Here is a 21,123-nt window from a genome sequence, read left to right as displayed (position 1 = left end):
GCAGAAAAAGTCTTAGACAATATGTGAAAATCCTAAGGAGAGAAATACAAGTCATCCTTGGTGAAGCAGGTTCTATTTCTGTTTGTCACTTCACATGCTAACATATATCAGATCCCCTGAAATGACATTAGCCATCCAATTGTTGAAGTCAACTATTTTGCTTTGAAATATTGGCATCATTCTCACAGATGACAAGATACTACTCCAGACAAGTACCTTTAATGCTTCAGGCACATGCATCTAGAACTCAGCTATGTCTCTCTCCATCTCCCCTAGTGTAGATTGTCTAAGGTACTTTAATTTGCTGTGGGAAACTCTAAGATCATACTCATATTTAGGGTGGAGTAAACAAAGGACAGAGGGACGGAGAACTCTAGCCCTAAATTTTCTCAGCCTAATGAGTGGAAAACCAGTGTGTCTCTCTGTGGAGTCAATTATTACTATAATTTGTCATGTGTGGGCATAGCTAGTGGAGACCTTATGGGTGTGTGCTTAGAGCCAGAGTGACTTGTGTTAAATGTGGGTAAAGATGAAGGCTTGGGTGAGTTTGTTGATATGGCACTTTGTGGCTGACGTTTCACTAAGCAGTGTCTAGGATGTTCAGATAGTGATTTCTTTACATTCTCTGCATAAAGGAGATTGTTTTTGGGTGGCTCTGATGTGGTGGCAAGCTGCTTATTTACATATGTGATGTATCACAGGCTAGGCTTTACATTTTTCAGTACATGATATGTGTGATATAAGGAGGTACTGCCAGCACAGCTAGTTGGAATTTTGTAAATAATGATATGTCATTTGTGAATATCAAACTAATTTATACAAGATGCTTGTGTTACAAATGCATTAGAACTGTATGTCATGTGTATATCAAACTGCTTTGTACAGATGTTTGCGTTGAAAAGGTATTTGTAAAGTGTTTGCACTTAGAATGTAACAACAGTGTGCCCTTCTGGAAGAGAACAGAAATGTACATGCACTATTGTAACTGTTTAAATGTATATGCTTAACAGAGGAAACTGGAGGGTTACCCTCAGTCCAGCAAACTTTAGAAGAATATCTGAAATTAAATTACTTTATAGGCTAGGCCATAAAGAGGCTAGCTGACAGGTTTCAATGTGGCTAGAGACACTATCTGTCTTTGGGGTGAACTATTTGTTACTTTGGAACCATGAAGAAATGCAATTGTTTTATCACTTCTAGCACCTACAAAAGATCTCAACAAAAGCCCTTGTCTATGTATTTTTACAGGTAGATGCTAAATGCTACCAGCTGCCAGCAGTGGGGGTTTTGCCTGGGAATCAGAAGTTAGATGACCAGAAATGATGACATTCTGCAAGCTATCTCAGCAGTAATATTTTAGACATTATTTTGAGAAGTCTCTGAGTGAAGCAGAGCATTCTGCATTCTGTCTTGGACATGACAACAACAAGAAAAAACATTTACCACATCTGCCTTGCTCTAATAAAGTAAGTTACTAGTGAATAGTATAATTCTTTTAGATATAGTCAGGAATATAGTGAAGCTTAGTTTAGATATTCTTTTTCTTTATTTATTGAGACTGGCCTTCAGTGTTGTTTTAAATTTTATCTGTGGTTAAGAACTCTGATGTCACTGTGAATATATATATATATATATATATATATATATATATATATATATATATATATATATATATATATATATATATATATATCTGGCATTGTATTGTACTTTTATTATTTATTATTAAATATATTTAAACTTTTCATTGTGGCTGATCTGTGCAGAGATATTTAGGTTTTGAGAGTACTTGCATATTTATTTGGTGGCACTGTGTGGGCCACTCCTTATAGCCTTCTTCTTGGTCAAACTACCATTTGTGTTAATATAGCTATTACACAGTAAAACTGGTCACCCTTTGTTAAGGGCCTTAAAGTATCTGTTGGGGAGTGACTGGTGACAGTGGAAACTACTTTATAGTCTGGGCAGAAGGAGGCATAGCTAGTAAGCTTATGCCAGCCTCTCCCAGGTGAGTTGTGTGTAAATTAAACCTCAAAGAGTATGTGTGTGTGTCAGCTCCTTGGTCATATACATGAAGCACTGGTTGAACAGAGAGGGTAGTGGAGGTCTAGGCTTGGTTACTCAGCTGAGATCTCAACTCTATAGCTGTGCCAGTGGGGAGTCTTATTGGGCATCTGGAGAAAGAGTAAAAAACCAGCCCCGGACTGACTGTGGTCTCTGTGTGCTCTTACAGGAAATTGCAGTTGATGCAGAGAGCTGCATCTGGAAATACTGTGTGTGTACCTGTTATCTTGCCAGTGAATATCTCCACACAGGTTACAGTGGTGAGGACTGAGGCCCCTTGATTACTGGTCCAGTGGTGTGTTGTCACAATATGAATAAAGGACTGTGAGTAAGCATGAGGCAGTTACTACACAGCTTCAGCATCACTCAAGCAAGCAGGTTGGTAACAGAAGCGAACAAATCGGACTCTTGAATTCATTGAACCAGACAGTGATCAGATAATTTATGTATTTAACAGGGAGAGTTATCATAAGGTTAGAATAGAAAGAGCCCTGAATTCCACAGTGGTTTGCCTACTGCTGGTCTCACAGCAGCTGTACACTAGAAATAAATGTTACTCTGCCCCTTTTCTCACCAGGAACAAAGCAGCAGCACTAATCCCAAGTAGTTCTCGAGAAGTAGGTCACAGGCTCTCCAACACTCGGAAGTTTTGTCCCAGATGTTGCAGGTGTTTGTAGGCTTATTATAGTACTCTCTTAGAAAAACTGGGTGGCTGGTTCAGCAGCTCAGCAAAGCTACAGAAAGCACTGGAATTTAAACTGAAGCATTTCCCATCAAAACGGCAGCAAGATTAACTGAGGAAGTGTTCCTCACAGTACTCAGTCAGACACCAGTCCTGGGCTGCTTCCTGAGAAAAGGATCATGGACTTTCCAGTGATATGTAATCCCATCTCATATGTTTGCAGATTTTAAATCTGAGCTGGAAAACTAATGTTTAAAAATCATTAATCACTATGTTATTGTTTACTTTATGCAATGTAAAGCTAAAGAGTGGAACATTGTATTAATTAGTGCACCTTCTTAGAACAACTGATAATGTGAGTTTTTCCTTAAAAAAAACACATGTTTGATACTGTGTCTTTGGACTTCTTTTGCACTGAGATGCTGGTATCACTCCTGTGATTGCACTTGCTGTTCTATGCTTGTATACTCTCTTAAGCAGCAGCGACAGTCATGTGCAGTGCATCCCAAACCTGTCCATGGAAACTCCTATCAGTAGCTAAACAAAGCTCCATCACATAACTGCATTATTAAAAAAAAAAAAGTGAAACATTCTTTTTTTTAAATAAAATCACTGCATGAAAGTAATGTATCACACTGGGTGTGGTAAAACTGGTTTGTCTGGAGGCTGCTTTGATTGGTCATAATAGAAACAGGCCAGCTATGAATAAAAACCTGCATTACTCAAAATCAAATGTGATATCATGAGAAATTATAACACAGCATGACTTATATGAACTGTATGAACCAATCGTCACATCAAAAAGTGTAAATGTCTTAGGAAGAAAATACTTTGTAACTCCTGGAACAATCATATGCTTATTCAGGATAACTTCTAGTCCGTTATTGCAGAAACCACTAAACAGTTTAACTTTGAACTATAGATATTATATGTCTGGATATGTTATTAATTCAAAGGCATTGTGTATGAAGGTGAGAAAGTCTTTTGAGAGAAATAAGTTTGAATTCATCTTAACTAAGATATCACTTAGCAGCAGAAATGTTAAAACTAAGATATGTGTGGTGAAATTAAAGAAGAGTCAAATATAAATTTTTATAGAAATTATTAACTGTAAATTTGGCCATCTTTGTGGTGCTCAGAGATAAAACCCTGGCTGTGAACCAGACAACCAAAAGTGAACAAGATGTATGGACAATAAGCTTGTAAGGGAGGGGAAGGTGCTACAAGACACACCTAGTAGAGGGCAAATGTTTTAGTAATGCAGCATAAAGGCTGGAAGTGAGCACATACCGAGCAGGGAATACATGCTCTAGCAGGCATTGAGAAAGGACTGGAAATGTGCACATAGATATAGGACTTCACAGCTGGACCTCCACTTGGTCAAAGCTGCCAAGAGAAGTGAGATGTAAAATACAAAATTATCCTGATGACTAGCTAGATAATGGACTCTTATGATTGTTTCTCAGCCATGGGAAATGAATGGGTCAGGATCGAGAGAAGTTTGATGGTCTTCAAACAGTGGAGAAGAAGATATTGAAAAAAATAACAATAAGTATTGTTAAGTATTACTGTATAAAAGACTAAGCATAGCAATATCCATTTTTTTAATTGTACTGCACATCTTAAAATTCCATGTTCAAAATATTTCAGTATTACCTAACTTACACATAGACTGACATCCTGCAAAATGTGAGTGCTATAGCATTTGTGACTGTGTATGCATAATGTGGAAAGAACAGACAAAACTTTATATATACTCTCACACACATACACACACACACATGTATATATATTATATATATATATATATATATATATATATATATATATATATATATATATATATATATAAATATATATATATTCACCTTATAATCTCGAAATACTGAAATACTGAAATATCAAATTTCAGTAACTAGAGACTATAAAAGCCGAAAACTCACAAACCTGAAAACCAAAACCGTGAAATTCAAAACTGCTGAAAACCTTGAAACTGCATTGGTTGACCAGCATGTGGTCGATGGGCAGTTTTCAAGTTGGCAGAATGTCGAAGCAAACTGTATCGACTACACTACATTGAAATGTTAGCATTGTTTGAGTATTTGGGTTCCACATTGTGCAGGTAGATCGCGGTTCAGTGAGGAACAGGGAATTAGCCCATTTCCTCACTGTAGTGTGGTCTCAGAGTTGGCATATTTAATGTGCAGGGGGTGTATAGCCCCCCCCTGAAAAATAGTAGGATTAACGTACCATTGACCGCAGAGTGTAATGGTATGGTAATGTGCATAGCAGGAGGAGAGTGATGTCACCTCCTGCTATGTCAAATACATTGAACTATAGATGCCGATGTATTTGTTTTTGCATTGGTTGCTGTTTCAAAATTCCAAATTCAGTATTTCGGGTTGACATTCTGAATGGTTGACCGAAGCGGATTCGGAATTTCAATAGTAAACCAAATATATATATATATATATATATATATATATATATATATATATATATATACACACACACACACACACACACACACACACACACACACACACACACACACACACACACACACACACACTTACTTTGTTAAGGTATAATAAATATCACACAGCTTATTTTAGAAGTTATGGTGAGATTTATAGATTTATTCCATCGTGTTCATGTTTGCATATTTGATCTATCAGGCTTCACAGTCTGGATTAAATACATTTTATCAAAAGTAAATCCTAGCATAACTCTAACATGTAATAGTATAATACTTATAACAGGCTACTCAGAAGGCACTAATGCTGACACACCATTTATTTTAATAGCCTGGTTGTACATATGGATTATATAACAGTGCAATCCTAGTGTAAAACATACTGCAGAAATTTTCAGTGCTGGAGTGGTGCAGGTTCTTCTCATAGATACAGCATAATTAACAAGTCATCCACACACAGCTGGTAAGTAAGCAACCAAAATATCACTAAGTGATGTTTGCTTAGGTACTGATAAGAAGATGAGGATGCTTGAACAAAAATTAAAGTGAAATATATCTAAACCAATGGAATACATAATCTAATATTGAAACAAAGATTGAAATATGCAGACAAGTGATGCACAGTAAAATGATTACCCCATGTGTGTGTGTGTGTGTGTGTGTGTGTGTGTGTGTGTGTGTGTGTGTGTGTGTGTGTGTGTGTGTGTGTGTGTATACATGTATAAATATATATACAGATAAACAGGTAGATATAATATAGTGCTTGACAATTTTATTGTCTAGGGGATAGCATCCCTGGTACTACAGTGAAGTAATGATATATTTACATCTTAACTTCTAGTAGAACTTGTTCAGTGAAATAGGACATGCATTGAAACTTAGAGAAAAGGCAAGATAGAATTAGGAATATAGAAGGCATCCTCAATGACTGGGGCACAAAGTCAGCCCAAGATGCAGGTAACAGCCAAAGGCAGCCCTATTGCTAGTATGTGTATTTCCTGATGGGTCATCTGCTTCCAGTTTTTAGCAACAATTGCTCTGTTGATTGCTGTCACTTGTCCTATCCAAAGACTTGAGGCTCTTCTTAGTGTAAGGAAAAAGATATGGAGTATGTTAGACCAAACTGCTAAAGTGTTCACGACTGCATGTCTGAAGACTGATGTAGGTGGCTGACAACACCATTGAGGGAGTTTGTAAATGAAATGATAGACTCTGAACTTGCAGTATGATGAGGGTGATGTCGTGTCACAGGCATGATTCACTGCAGAGAGGTGGTATGCCATTAGCAGACTACATTCAGGAGACCAGTACCTACCAAAATGACTAAACAGAGATTTCTATTTTGCACCCCCCAAAAATGATGTATCTGCCCGGTATGTGAAATAATGCTGGTAACATTTGTTGCAGGTAGTCAACATGTCTCAGACGGTTTACTATCAAAATGATGAAAGGCACTTCTTCAAACACTATGTGGTTGAATGCATCTGTTAAAATTTTCACAATGCCTAACTGAATTCGTATGAACTCATAATAGCGAATGTGAAGCTTGATTCACTATTATGAGTTTGGCATTGTGAATGGAGATTGCTGTACAGTGCGGATGGGGAAATTTACCCTTTTCCTCACTGTAGTGTGATCTCGGAGCTGGTATATATCATTTTCAGGGAGTGGGGGGGCACAGCTCCCCACATGGGGGTGCAAGGCAGCTTGCCCCTTTGCAGAAATGTAAAAAAATGTAGATGTTTCCCACAGTACTTTCATCACAATAGCATGAGGGTCTGACATTACCTTTTCATAGGTGAAGTCATTTTGATTTATTTCGAATGTCAACCTTAGCAGGGTTGAGTTCTAACATTCTGGACAATTGACATGTACAATTCTGACACAATGATTAGACTATGTGAGTAAAACATGTTGTGACATTCAACATTTTGATGGTAAACCATCTCAGACAGCTAATGCCCTGTATTGATGTGATGCCTTAGCTTAGACAAAGGGAATGTAGCAAAAGGGAATATAGCAATCAGCTGTGGGAAAGGAAACTATTAGGTAGGATCTGAGCTGTGAAAATAAAAAGTGTGGCACAGCTGGCAAGTCATTTATGACATGGTAAAATTATTGGATCGATATTGAAAGGAAGCAAAGACATACCGTGAATAAGATGTAGGCTCTAACAGATCCAATGGGCATTTGATACCTTTCAAAAACCAATCTGTTCACAAAATATTTTTGTTTTCATTTAACAGGGACGAGTAATTTCAGAAGAATGGCCAACAATAGTACTTTTAAATCAACCAATGCTCTGCAAGGGGATTTCAGAACATGCCAATCATTTATAGCCTGGACCAATATATATCAATACAATAGGATAGCTGATCTAGCAGGTTGCTGTTGTTGAGTCTTTCGGCTTCTCCCGGTTAGGGGTTGCCACAGCGGAACTCCGGTCCGCTACTGATTGGTAGTTGATTTTTACGTGCTGAGTTACCAGCCCTGACACACAACCTTCAATGAAGGTACGCCCATTCACGCATGTCTCCACACAGAAGACGCTCTAGCTGAGAATCGAACTGGACAGCGACTTACTGTATGGTGACAACGCTACCACAGCACCACCACCGCTGCACAATCTAGCAGGTAAATTTCCAAAAATTTCCACAGAATTGGAGCAAGGCTTATGATTTTAAAGAAATGTCTAAGAGTTTAAGTTAATTTGTGTCATCTTAGGTCCATGAAGCCTAGGCCTCCTTCATTTGCAGGTGTAAGTACAATCGTCCAAGAAATCCTCTCACAATGACTCTGCTAGCTAAAACTAGAGTTGAGTTTTTACAGCTTCTTAGTCAGCTTATGATTATATAGGATATGGATATCCCTTCCTATTTAACAAAAAAGATAAGGAAACATCAAGGAAAAGCATGGATTCTTCCCAAGAATAGAAAAACAAACTTTGTCTAAGGATGAGCAAAGACAAAATGGTAGTTCCTTAAGAAGTTTTAGGTTGATCACCAATATGTGAGAGAAATCCATATGTAACATGATACCTATGTATTTTGCAAGGGTGTTTTACCATGTAAAGTGCAATATGAAATCTTTATTACTGAACTAAGGAAAATGTTGATATTACTGGAATTCATACTTCAGCAAGAGTAGGATGTGAACTTAGATAGAAATTATGTCAAATAAGATATCTCTTTCAAAGGGTTTAATTGAAAACCATGTAGTCATTCATGAATATCATATGTAATTATATTGCCTTGTACAATCAATAAAATTGACCTATATTAAGAGCTCTATTGACATGCGTGAACGGGCGTTCCTTCATTGAAGGTTGTGCGTTAGGCCCGGCAAGCCAGCAGGTAAAACTCTACTGCCAATCATTAGCGGACCAGAGTTCCGCTGTGGTGACCCCTAACCAGGAAAAAGCCGAAAGACACAAACAAACAATTGCTAAAAGAGCAAGGAGCAGGGGATCATTTTACCAGGTGCATCTCTGTGAGGAAAGGGGAGCATGGACCAAACAGTAAGTATGCTATACTGAAGAGAGCTGTAGAGAGCTTTAATCACTGGCTGAGAGAAACCATTCAGCTCTTGAATAACGTATAAGGAAGGCCTTTCAGTGGAATCAAATACCTTTTCAAAGTCAGGAAGGAACGAGATGGATGAAGGTACATATGCACCACTTGCATCAAGTATCAGTGCAGTCAGGGCTCATAGGTCTTCTATGCAAGATCTTCCTTTAATGAAGTCTGTATAATGAAAAGCCCTAAGACCCTAAGAGACGATAGTGATTTTTGAAGCCTGAGCACTCACAATATTTGTGCCAGAGCCAACCTTAGGAAAACTGGCACCCTAGGCACTGCCCAAATCATCCTGGCCTACTCGCACTATCCAGATTACTGTTTTTTTCTTACTTTTTCTCACAGTTTGTCTTACTGTTCTTCTTCTTTTTTTTTTTTTTTTGCCTGTGTCTGGACAGGTGCATGCCAAAGAGGGCATTATATTCAATGACTAGTCTAATGAGGGCTGAGTAAAGGGGATAACAACATTCCTAGATCTAGACACAATCCCTTTGTTGATAAGCTGTGCAGTATAGAAGGACTTAAAGCAACAGACACATGCTGGTCAAAAGTTAGGTCACTCTCCACATAAGTTCCCAAATCCTGAACACTTGGGGTCAAGTCTTAGGTATTTATTGTCAGTATGGTAATTCCCTGGATTAGATGACTGCCTGAAGGGTACAATAATGCATTTTTAGTATTTAGTTTCAGTCCATGATTTTGGCACCAGTTATTTATTTGAGACAGACATCCCTACAGGATCACAAAGTCATTTGGAGACTGAATGACTGCTCCTATCTTACGGTCAACTTCAAACTTAGTCAACCAGAGCTCTTTGGTATTGATTTTACTTCAGAAAAGTAGATGACAAAGAAGAGACGTTTTAGCACAGAGCCTGGGGACTCCACTGGTGACTAGTGTCTTTGTGGAAGAAACTTCACCTGTTTTGATTATCTATATCCTATCTGTGAGACAGTTGACAATTCAGCAATGGCATAGTAGGTTATTCCCAGACTATTTAGATTTTCTTCTCTGCCCGAGTGGGAAATTGTGTCAAAAGCTTTGGCCAGTTTGAGGTATGTGGTGTGTGCACCATTTTGCCTTTATCCATTGCTTTGTGACCTTTTCAAAGAAATCTCCCTGGTTGAGTAAGTATGGCCAGCCCTTGATTAATCCAAACTGAGATGGGTCCACTGTTTGGAGGTTCCCTATACCCTGATTTATTATTCCATACGTTTTTTCATGGCTTTTCATATGTGGTTGGTCAGACTTATTGGTCTGTAATTGCCAGGATCTGTGAAATGTCCTCTCTTATGTAGAGGAATGAATAACTGTTCTCCATTCAATTGGTTGAAAAGGAATATAGAGGTTGAGACGAAACAGTATTGTTAGGGGTGTGGCTAAACTGTGCTTCATGCTATTTAAGATGCATCCAGGGATATTATCAGGACCCTTCAATGCAGTATTTGCAGCTTTTAATAACACTTTTAGGACTTAGTATTGTGTGATAGATGGAAGTTAAATAGATTTCAGTGTCCTGGTCATTCAACATGTCCTATATAAGCAAGAGTGTACTCTAACAATGCTGGAGAAAATAATCTCATTAAACCAGGGATTTAGCTGTGAGTTTCCCAGATGCCCTGGGATGCATTTTAGAATTATTTTTTAAACCTTTTCATCCAATGATTGCCTGAACAAAAAACATGATTAAAAAAAGTTAGTGTTACTCTACAATTTTTTTCCTGCATCCTTTCAGCGCATCCTAACTAACCAAGTTAACAATTTAATAACTGCAGTTGAAATAACAGTATTAATCCATATGTTTTCTAGATGATCCAAGATGCATGATAGAGTTTTTTAAACAACATTTTCATCCAATGATTATGGAAAGAATTTCAGTTTTACTCAAATCTGCTTTTTCTTGCATCCTATTAGCACATCCTAACTGACATGCCTACCCTGTAATAACTAAATTAAGAATGGGGCTGCTAGGCACGCAGAAGTCATAGGGTTATAGATGCTCTGAGGTACACTTTTGAACTTTTTTTTCACAAGCTTTTGATCCAGAGATAACTTGAACAAAAATCATGTGTAGGGAAAAGAAATTCAATCCTACTTTTTGTTTCAAGGAGGAAGGGATAAGTTCTATCCAACTTTTAATGTGCAAAGCTAATCAAACACCACTTCACAATAAACTTGAGAAGGCAAATGCTTGTGAGGATACATATATCTGGGAATATTACCTGTTCCCCACCTGATCTTGAAATTAATATGTCACTTTCTGTTTATCCTCTTCTGGTGTTAAATTGGGATCAAAATTAAGGCATAAATGCCCACAGGTAAATTTCAAGCTGCTGTTGTCATATTTATATACTGCATGCCTCCTCATCCCCTACTCCCAAAAGGTAGCCGCTATCAGAGTACCCTTCTGATGTTAGACTGGGACAAAACTGAAAAGACAAACAGAACAGAACATATTTGCTGTCAAACATATATAAACAGCATACATATTTATTCTCCTCCAAAAAAAATAGCCACCTATATAGGCACCTGATGTTTGATTGTAAGGAAAATGGAAAATAAATAATGATTACAGTAATATTGGCAACTTGCTACTTCTACAGACAATATTGTGCTTCTATATAAGCCATACTGACCCACTGTGGACCCTCTGAAATTTGTCAGGAAAGTTAAAGAAATAATGGCCATACTTTCCCCAGCCCAACACAAGATACAGTGAGCTCTGAGGTTTGGAAAGAATATTAAAAAAATAGTTACATTGTTCCTAGCCCCCCCCCCCCAACACACACACACACACACACACACACACACACACACACACACATTTATTTGCTTGTTTATTTATTGTTTTTTGTTGACTGGAAGAGTCAGATTGAGCAAAAAATCCTTCTCACTTGAGGCCCCAGAAAAAAGCTCCACAGAAAAACATTTGTTACATAAAATAGAGACTTATAGTTACATTGTGCTCTTAACATAGTGTAGAAGGCTGACATCTCACATGGTTTATGAAGTTAAAAAAAGTAACAAGTTATGTATAATATAAAACGGTAGTACATGAGATAAAGCCAGTACAATATTAAATTAGTACTTAACAATATTACTTTACAATATTACATTATTACTGTTAGTAAAATATTCAATTTTTATATGGAGTTGTAGTAGAAGTAAAATGGGTAAATCTGTGTGTACAAAAATTTGAATTAGCGTTTTAAGGATTAGTTCAAGTAAAATAAATTTCATTTGGTGAGATATATAAATATATTGCATATGCTTATGTGATGGAGAAGGAAAGTGACACATTTGGTCCACTAAGAGGGTTTTGCACTGTACTAGCAGAGTTACCGTGGAGGTGGCCATGTGCAGAGACAAGTCTCTGTACGGAATTGTTTCAGACTAGTTTTGAAAAGTGCTATCTTGTCTAGTTTTCTGAGGGAAAGTGGTAGATCATGCCATAGACTGTATACACAAGTTAGAGTATGAGGACTCCACTGTGATATTGTTTGATTTAGAAAAAGCTAACAAGTTTTTGTTACTTGAGTGAAGGTTCCTAGGTGGGGAGTAGTGCTGAAGGATTTGATTGAGAGATGGTCAGTTTTGTAGCTTGTATATGAGGTTATTTGCTGTGAGTAGCTGAGAGTACGCAATGTACTGAGGTAGTTCAAACCAGTTGAGTCATTTTAGAGATTTACAGTGCTGGGTTCTATTTAGATGATCTGATGCAAACTTAGCAATTTTGTTGTAGCATCTTTCAAGATTTAATTTTTGAGTAGACTGTAGATTTACTAGTATTGGTGAAGAACACAGGAGAGATGGGAGGAGTTATGAAGATGCAAGGGACTTTTTGGCATCATCTGTAAGGTAGGGTTTTGCCCTGTATAATACACCTAGCTTCTGATGTGTCTTTTTGATGGTTTGTTGTAAGTGCTGATTGAATTTTAGTTACACATCTATGGTGACTCCAAGAAGTTTTGCATTAGGTACTATTTTGACTGTGGTATTATTAGCTGATGTGATTTTAAATTCTACTTTAACTTTTGGCTTTAGGATCAGGTTTGCATTAGTGAGCAATAATTCAACTGAGGAGAAAGATTCTTGGGTAATTCCTTGGAGTTTTGCTAGGGTAGTGGCATGGCAGATATTGGACTATGGAGGCATGTTTACATGCAGTGTAGAGATTATTTATGAATATGTTAAATAGTAATGGACCAAGTACTGAGCCTTGGTGAATTCCATCAGAGATGGGAAGAAAAGAAAGACAAGAAATCTGTTTTACATTTATTGCCTGTTTTCTATTAGTAAGATAACTGTGAAATCAGGGGAGTGAAGACTGGAAGACACCGATGAGGGATACATTGATTAGTAGCTTTTGATAAGAAACAGTGTCCAAAGCTTTTGACAGATCCAGAAATAGATAGGCGACTAAGATACCAGTGTTTCTGTGGAAGCTAAAAGAACTGGTGAAGTTTAGTAGAGCAGTGATGGTGTTATGGTTAAGGCGGCAACTATGTTGGGTTTGTGTGAGGAGGTTGTTGTATAAGATGAGTTGGAGGAGATATGTGCATATGCATTTTTCCAGGATTTTTGATAATGGAGGTAATATAGCTATAGGGAGATAGTTGGATAGCTCAGTGGCCTTCTCTTCTTTGTGTGGAGGTATATTTTTCCATAGTGCAAGAACATAATTTTCAGTAATGGAGCAGTTAATTAAAATGGAGACTGAGTAAGCAAGTTCATTTGCTGCCATCTTGACATATTTTACAGGAAGACTGTCAGCAGTTAGAGAAGTAGGCTTTAGGTTATGGAGGTGTTTTCTAATGACTGAGGTATGGACCAGCCTAGGAAGCTGAATATGGAAGATTGGGAGTTTGCTTGAGTGGGGATAATAAGGGGTGAGAAGTTATTCTTAATAACAGAAAGTTCTGAAATAATGAATTAATAGGAGTAATAGGAGACTCTAAAGTAAGGCACATGGATGTTCCACTCACCAGGCTGAACAAGGAGAAGGTTACTGTCAGCTACCTGTCAGGTGCTAGGATGCGCCACATAACACAGGCACTTAGGTCGCTCCAGAACAAGTACAAGTATGTCACTGTCATTGTACATGTTGGTGTGAATGATCTAAGACGTATCTCCCTGGACTACATGAAAAGAGACATTGAGGAGCTCGCTGATCATGTAGCCCAAGCTGGTATGACCCTGACCTTGAGTAGCATACTACCTTCACCTAGAATGATACCACAATACAAAGACAAAATGATCAATTTCAACAATTGGCTAAGCTTCTGGTGTCATTCTAAGGGGATCCAGTGTCTGTCTGCCTGGGATGACATGATAGACAAGCCTCGCTGTTTTGCCAGAGATGGGTTGCACCTGTCACCCCTAGGTTTTTGAATACTGGCCAAGGCTCTTGCCATCCCCATAGTGCCTTTTTTAGGCAAGGCTCAAAGGACAAACCAACCACCGTAACCAGCACAGGTAACCAAAAACTAAGGGTAATGCTACTCAAAGCCAGAAGTCTCAACCTCAAAATGCACACACTCGAGGTTCTCCTCAGCATGGAGAAAATCGATGTTTGTGCAGTGACGGAAACCTGGTTCAAGGCTCAAGAGAGCACCCCAGTACTGCCAGGTTACAATTCATATCATACCTTCCGGCCTCAGTTACTGGATTGCAGTACAAAGGGCGGAGGTGTATCCATATTCATCAAGGATACCCATATCTCCAGGTTAGTAGTGCAGCATGATGCCCCAAAGATCATCTATGCGCAACTGTCAGCAGGCAAAACCACATTTCAAGTCGTAGCCAGTTATAGATCGTCCACCATGTCCCAAAATGCTCACTCTGCATTCCTTGAGACATTGGAAAATATAAAGTTCCTACCCAACACCATAATTTTGGGTGATTTCAATTACCCTGGTATAGACTGGACGAATTACCAATGTTCCAACTCCTATGCTCAGCGATTCATAGAATTTATAAATTCAAATGCCCTTGAACAACTAGTATGTTCGCCCACTAGAGGGGACAACATATTGGATTTAATCATCACAAATATGGGCGCCCATTGTACTACACCCATTATCACTACCTCCTTGGTCAGATCTGACCATAAACTGATAACCCTGGACATCCTCACCCCTCCACCTTCTCCAGTCAAAGAAACCATAGTCAAAAATCTTACCAAAGCAAACTTCAAACTACTTGCATCTGAAGTGGAAAGCTTCACTATTCCCTTGCAGAAGGATAATGATATCCAGGATGCGGAATACTACACCATGGCACTCTATATGCATCTTCAGAATTGCATGGACTATGCTATCCCAAATAAAACCAAGACTCCTTCTTCAAGCAAGAAGAAACCAGTCTGGTGGACCCCGGCCATAAGCAAACTTTACAATAAAAGGAGGAGACTTATACAAAAAAGGCCAAATCTCAAGTAGAAAAATCATTCCTGATCAGCATTAGTAAGAAATTGAGGGCCCTCATCAAGTCAACTAAAGCTAATTTTGAAAAGAAAGTTGCCAAGGATGCCAAGGATAACCATAAGGCTTTCTATGGCTACGTCAAAAACCTAAATGGCAACGCTCAGGTCTGTTCTGAGCTAGTACAAAATGGAACAAAATACACTGACCCTTCTGACATTGCCAACATCTTGGCTGACAGGTTCAGTGCAACCCCCCCCCCCCCACTCACCACCTACAGGGCCTATTACCATTCCAGGGGATTGTGTAAGTCCAATTATTACTGATATGTTGGTTAACAAGGCTCTATCTAAAGCTAAAAACACTGCCTCCATGGGAAAAGATGGTGTCCCAGGCTGTGTCATACGCGGGCTCCAAAAGGAATTAACCCCGCATCTTAATACCCTGTTCAGTCTCAGCCTCTCCACAGGATATGTGCCCATAGAATGGCGCATGGCAATGGTGGTCCCACTACACAAGGGTGGGGCCACAACTGACCCTGGGAACTACCGACCAATAAGCCTGACCAGTCTGATCTGTAAGGCTATGGAGCGAATCATTATGGAGCTCATAAATGTAGAGATTGGGAACCTCCAGTCGCTGGACCCCACACAGTTCGGCTTTGTCAAGGGCAGATCATGCCTCCTGAACCTGGTGGATTTCTTTGAGACAGTTACTCAGGCTATAGATAAGGGAAAAGAGGTGGCTTACCTTGACCTTGCTAAAGCATTTGACACCATTCCCCATTCAGGTATTATTGATAAGCTCACCAGCCTGGGCATAAACCCTTACATCACAAGATGGATCACAAACTGGCTCTCAGACAGATCCCATAAAGTAAGAGCAGTGGGATCTATGTCCGAATCCAGACCAGTAACGAGTGGTGTGCCTCAGGGCTCTGTCCTGGGGCCCCTCCTGTTTGGCATATACTTCTCAGAAGTACAGTCAAGCACGGAAGGGCTGTGGCTGACTAAGTTTGTGGACGACTGCAAAATGGGCGCTATAATAGAGTCTCCGGCCGACATGGAGATCCTCCAGAAGGGCCTAAATGAGACTGATGCATGGTGTAAAAGCCATGGTCTCAAGCTAAATGCAAAAAAAATGCTTAGTAATCCCCTTTGGAAAAAACAGAGTACCCGCAAACTACGACATAGGAAGTAATCCCCTGAAATCTGAAGAAGAAATAAGGGATCTAGGGACCCAAGTAGATAGTTAGCTTTCCTTTAATAACCATGTTGCCAAAGTGGTTAGAAAATCCTTCTATGTGACCCATCTGATCATGAAAGGGTTCGCATCAAGATCTAAGGATGTAATGGTGCCCCTCTACTCTTCCCTCATCAGACCCATTATTGAGTACAATGCACCAATTGGTATGTACCTGGCTAGACATCTCCAGCAGCTGGAGAGACCACAGACTTACCTAACCAAGAGGATTACTGGTCTCAAACAGTTGCCCTATCCAGCACGATTGAAAACGCTAAGACTGTTCTCTGTTGCATACCGACTTCTCAGAGGCGATCTCTGTCTAACGTACAGAGCCATGTCCAACCCAGAATTGTTGAACATGCTCCATCTTAGCAAAACCAAATCTACTCGAGCTACATGCTCTAGGGATATAAACCTCAACACAACAATGAATAGAACATGCTGGAGGGATAGATTCCCTTCGCAGAGACTTCCCTTACTATGGAACAGGGTCCCGATCTACATAAGACAGAGCCCCTCACTATCACTCTTCAAGAGGAACCTTGATGAGTGGATGGGTAACAGAAAGTTCACAGCGGGGATCACACCAACAGCACTACTAGATAGGGGTCAAGGGTACTAGCTGCCAGTACAAGGGTCTAGGGAACTACTAAAGGGGCGGTGAATACCACACAACGTGGCTGGCCTAATATATGCCTTCGGGCAGATAGCCCAGTACCAACCTATGAACCTGTAAGAAGTTGTTGAACTGGTTAGCTAGAGCATCATGGGCTTTACTTGTTGAATGTGCTTGTGTGGTCCTTTAGCCAGGTTGTTGGAGTGTTTTTATGGATGCCCTATTGATTAGTCGGGAGTGATATGGAAAAGTAGGATTTTTGTCTGCTTTTATGCAGTACTGTGCACAGCTCCTGAGACGCTTTTAATTTTGGAGGTTAGTGCCACTTGTATTTTTTTTCAAAACAGGTTTATTGTTTTAACATATAAGAGAAATATCATAATTTTATACAAGTAATTAAAAATAGGTATTATTATAACATTCAACAAAACAACTAAAGTATTTACAAAGACATCCACTACAATCAGATCAATTAATTAAACTAAAATACCATGCTAGTGAAATTAAAATTTTTTTAACAAATTTTGTAAATTATCCCATACAATATAATAAGATGTTTTTCTATTTGTTCTTGTCCTAATTGTGTTTATTTCCATATGGCACACTATATTCATAACATTTTTAAATTCATTGAATGAAGGAGGTGTATCTGAAATCCAATTTCTAGTTATTATTTTCCTAGCCACTGCTAGAATAGACCATAACAAGGGAAGCTTAACCTTTTTAACACTTTGAGGTACAGGTGTGTTGAATAATATAAGAGATTTAGAAATAATTAAATTATCTGTAAAAAGAGCCTGCAAAAATTCATTAATTGACTTCCAGTATTATTTCAATTTTATACAGTCATAAAACATATGAGCCCAGTCAGCATTAATTTCTACATTACATCTCTTACATAAATTATCTTTATTATTTATTTTATTCATCATCAAAGGTGTATAAAAAGATCTATGTAAAAATGTCCATGTATAAAGTCTCCAGACAATGGAAGACGTAGTTCTATAAGCAGATTCCAATATATATTGTTTATCTTGTTGATTTGGTGGGTCCCCATTAATAGAAGTGAAATAATTCCAGTATGAATCTACACTGTAAAAGTTTCTTGTCTGATAATTTTATGTATGTATGAAAGTTTACCTTTATCAGAAACTTTATGTTGTAAATTTAATATCAAGTAATCAATCAGTGTTGGAATAGATTCTTTAACTGTTATAGACATTAGATCTATTTTATTAATGAGATGTTGTCTAAAGGTCTGAACCTCTAACCAGCAAGTTTCTCTTAGATCAAATTCTTGTTTTAAAAATCTAGATTTTTAACTTTATTATCAGATATCAACTGATACCAGTACTTTAGATCATTATCTATAGCTAAATGTGTTCCTTCAGAAGTAGATGACAAAAGCATACCCTGAGTATACATTATAGAGAATACAATAAAATTCCATTCCCTATACTTAGGGTGCATGAATATAAAGTTACGATAACTAATAATAATATTTAATGGGTAACAAACCATATGTTTAGGTGTAATAGGTGAAGTACAAAATTCCTTTAGTAACCATAACATGGAGTTATTTACAATCATATTTTTATGTGTTAAGGAGATTTTCATGAAGTGCATACTAATTAGCTCCCAATAATCTTTCCATTTTGCGACATATGACTGATCTATTAATAAAGTAATAACTTTTACAATAGAAGAGATAGTATATAAATTAAAGTCTGGAAAAGAAATACCCCTTGAGACCAGCTATTAGTATGTTTCTTTAATGCAATCCTAGGTCTATTAGGTGCCCATAGGAAATTTAACATTAGTGTATTCAGTTTCTTGATAATTATTTTTGTAGGTGGAAGTATTATTGATTGTATTAAGTATAAAATCTTGGGGAATATTATCATTTTAATAATTATAAGTCTCTCCTCCATAGTAAAAACATATTATTCCAGGTATTAAAAAGATTTTGTATATTAAGAAAACAGGTATTATAATTATTATATATAATAGATTTAATATCTTTAGATAGTAATATACCTAAATAAGTTATCTGACCTGAATTGGGTACATATTTAGTAAAATCACTAATGAGAATATTTTTTCGTGTATATATATAGGTAGTATTTTAGTTTTTTCTTCATTGAATATTAAACCAGAAATACTTTTAAAATTCATCATGTTATCAAATAGAGACTGCATAGAAGAATTAGATCCTGCTGATGTAATTAGAACATCATCTGCAAAAAGTTGAATTTTGGATGTTGTATTTTTATCTATTTCAAAACCCTCTATGTCAGTACTGTTTCTGATCAAATTAGCCCAAGGCTCCATTACTAAAGTGAATAATAGTGGAGAAAGTGGACATCCTTGTTTTGTACCTTTAAGAATGGGTATTTTTGTGAAACATATGTTCCTACCTTAATATAAGCCAACGTTCCTTTGTATAAATGCTCAGTTAGATTTACAAATGCATCTGAGAAGTTTGTGCACTTCATTAAGGTAAACAGATAGTCCCAACTTACTGAATCAAATGCTGAACTTATATCAAGACTAATAAGTGTTAAATCTTTCTCTTCCTATTTGCAAAATCTATTAATGTTAAAGTTCTTCTTATATTATCAAAAGTATTTCTATTTACAATGAAGCCTGTCTGATCTATATCTATAATGCTGGGAATGATTGTCTTCAATCTATCAGCAAAGATACTCATAAACATTTTATAATCAACATTAAGTAATGAGATGGGCCGATATGAAGAACATCTAGTTGGATCTTTATTAGGTTTTAAAATTGGCGAAATAAATGTATATTGCCAAGATGGGGGGGTTATTAACTCAGTTTGGGCCAAAATAAAAACCTTATGTATTAATGAATATGTACTTTTAGAAAGGATTTTATATATCTCTGGTATAATACCATCATTACCCGGTGCTTTGTTTGATTTAAGCTTATTTATTTGTGTGATAACCTCTGTATATGAAATACTTTTGTCCAATAGTTTAATCTGTTGTTTATTAAGCTTTTTATTCATGTTTGTGGTCATAAACTCCTTTATTTTATCTTTAGGTTCCATATTAATGTTATTATGGTTAATTTTGTGAAAGTGATTTCTAAATTCATCTAGTATTTGTGGTATACTAGAAACATTCTTCTTTTTCCTTAGAGAAAAGATTTCTTTGATATGATTTTGTTTATTCAACCTTTTTTTTTTATTTTTAAGTCTATGTAAGTATTTGGGGCTTATTGAATAAGACAAAAACTTGTATTTCTCTCAAGTTATTTTAACTTTATGAGTTAAAATTTCTTTGTATTTCTCATTTAGTTTGTTTATTTCTTCAATAACTTTCTTGTCTATAATATTTTCTTTATTATTATGTTTATAGGAGTCTAATTTACTTTGAATATCTACCAATTTCTTATCCCAAGATTTCCTTTTATTATTATACCATCTGATACTTTGTCCATATAGATATGATTTTAAGGCATCCCAAACATAAACAATGGAGACTTCAGGAGTATTATTTATGTCTAAAAAATGTTTTACTTCTGAAAGTATATATTCTTTATAGTCTTTTAGTTGAGTTAAGTATGCTGGTATCCTTTTGATCTGAACATTATGAGTATTTTTATCATGAATTCAAAAACAATTGAATTATGATCAGATATAGGACATGAAATGATTTTGGAATTAATTAAATCTGTTACCATCTGGTTAGAAATAAAGACCCTATCTATTTTGAATAAGTTTTGTATCTGTTAGAAAAAAAGGTGTATGGTAATGATTTTGAATCTATCTGATTATTAATATCATTCAAATGATAAGAATTAGCAAAATCATTTAAATGTTTTGCATTAGATGTAATTCTTCTTTTCCCTATAGTGGTAGTATCACTTTCATGTAGTATACAATTAAAGTCACCAGCTAAAATAATATCTCCTATAGAGAATGATATGATCTCATCAAGATGATGTTTCACTGTATTAATACCAATTCCAGGTATCCAATATACATTAATTAAAGTGTAAGTCTTCCCATTAATTTG

The sequence above is a fragment of the Protopterus annectens genome, chromosome 8.part0 (genome assembly GCF_019279795.1).
Source record: "Protopterus annectens isolate FY-2018-M chromosome 8.part0, PAN1.0, whole genome shotgun sequence".
NCBI lineage: Eukaryota > Metazoa > Chordata > Ceratodontiformes > Protopteridae > Protopterus > Protopterus annectens.
This window is presented reverse-complemented; position numbering follows the sequence as displayed.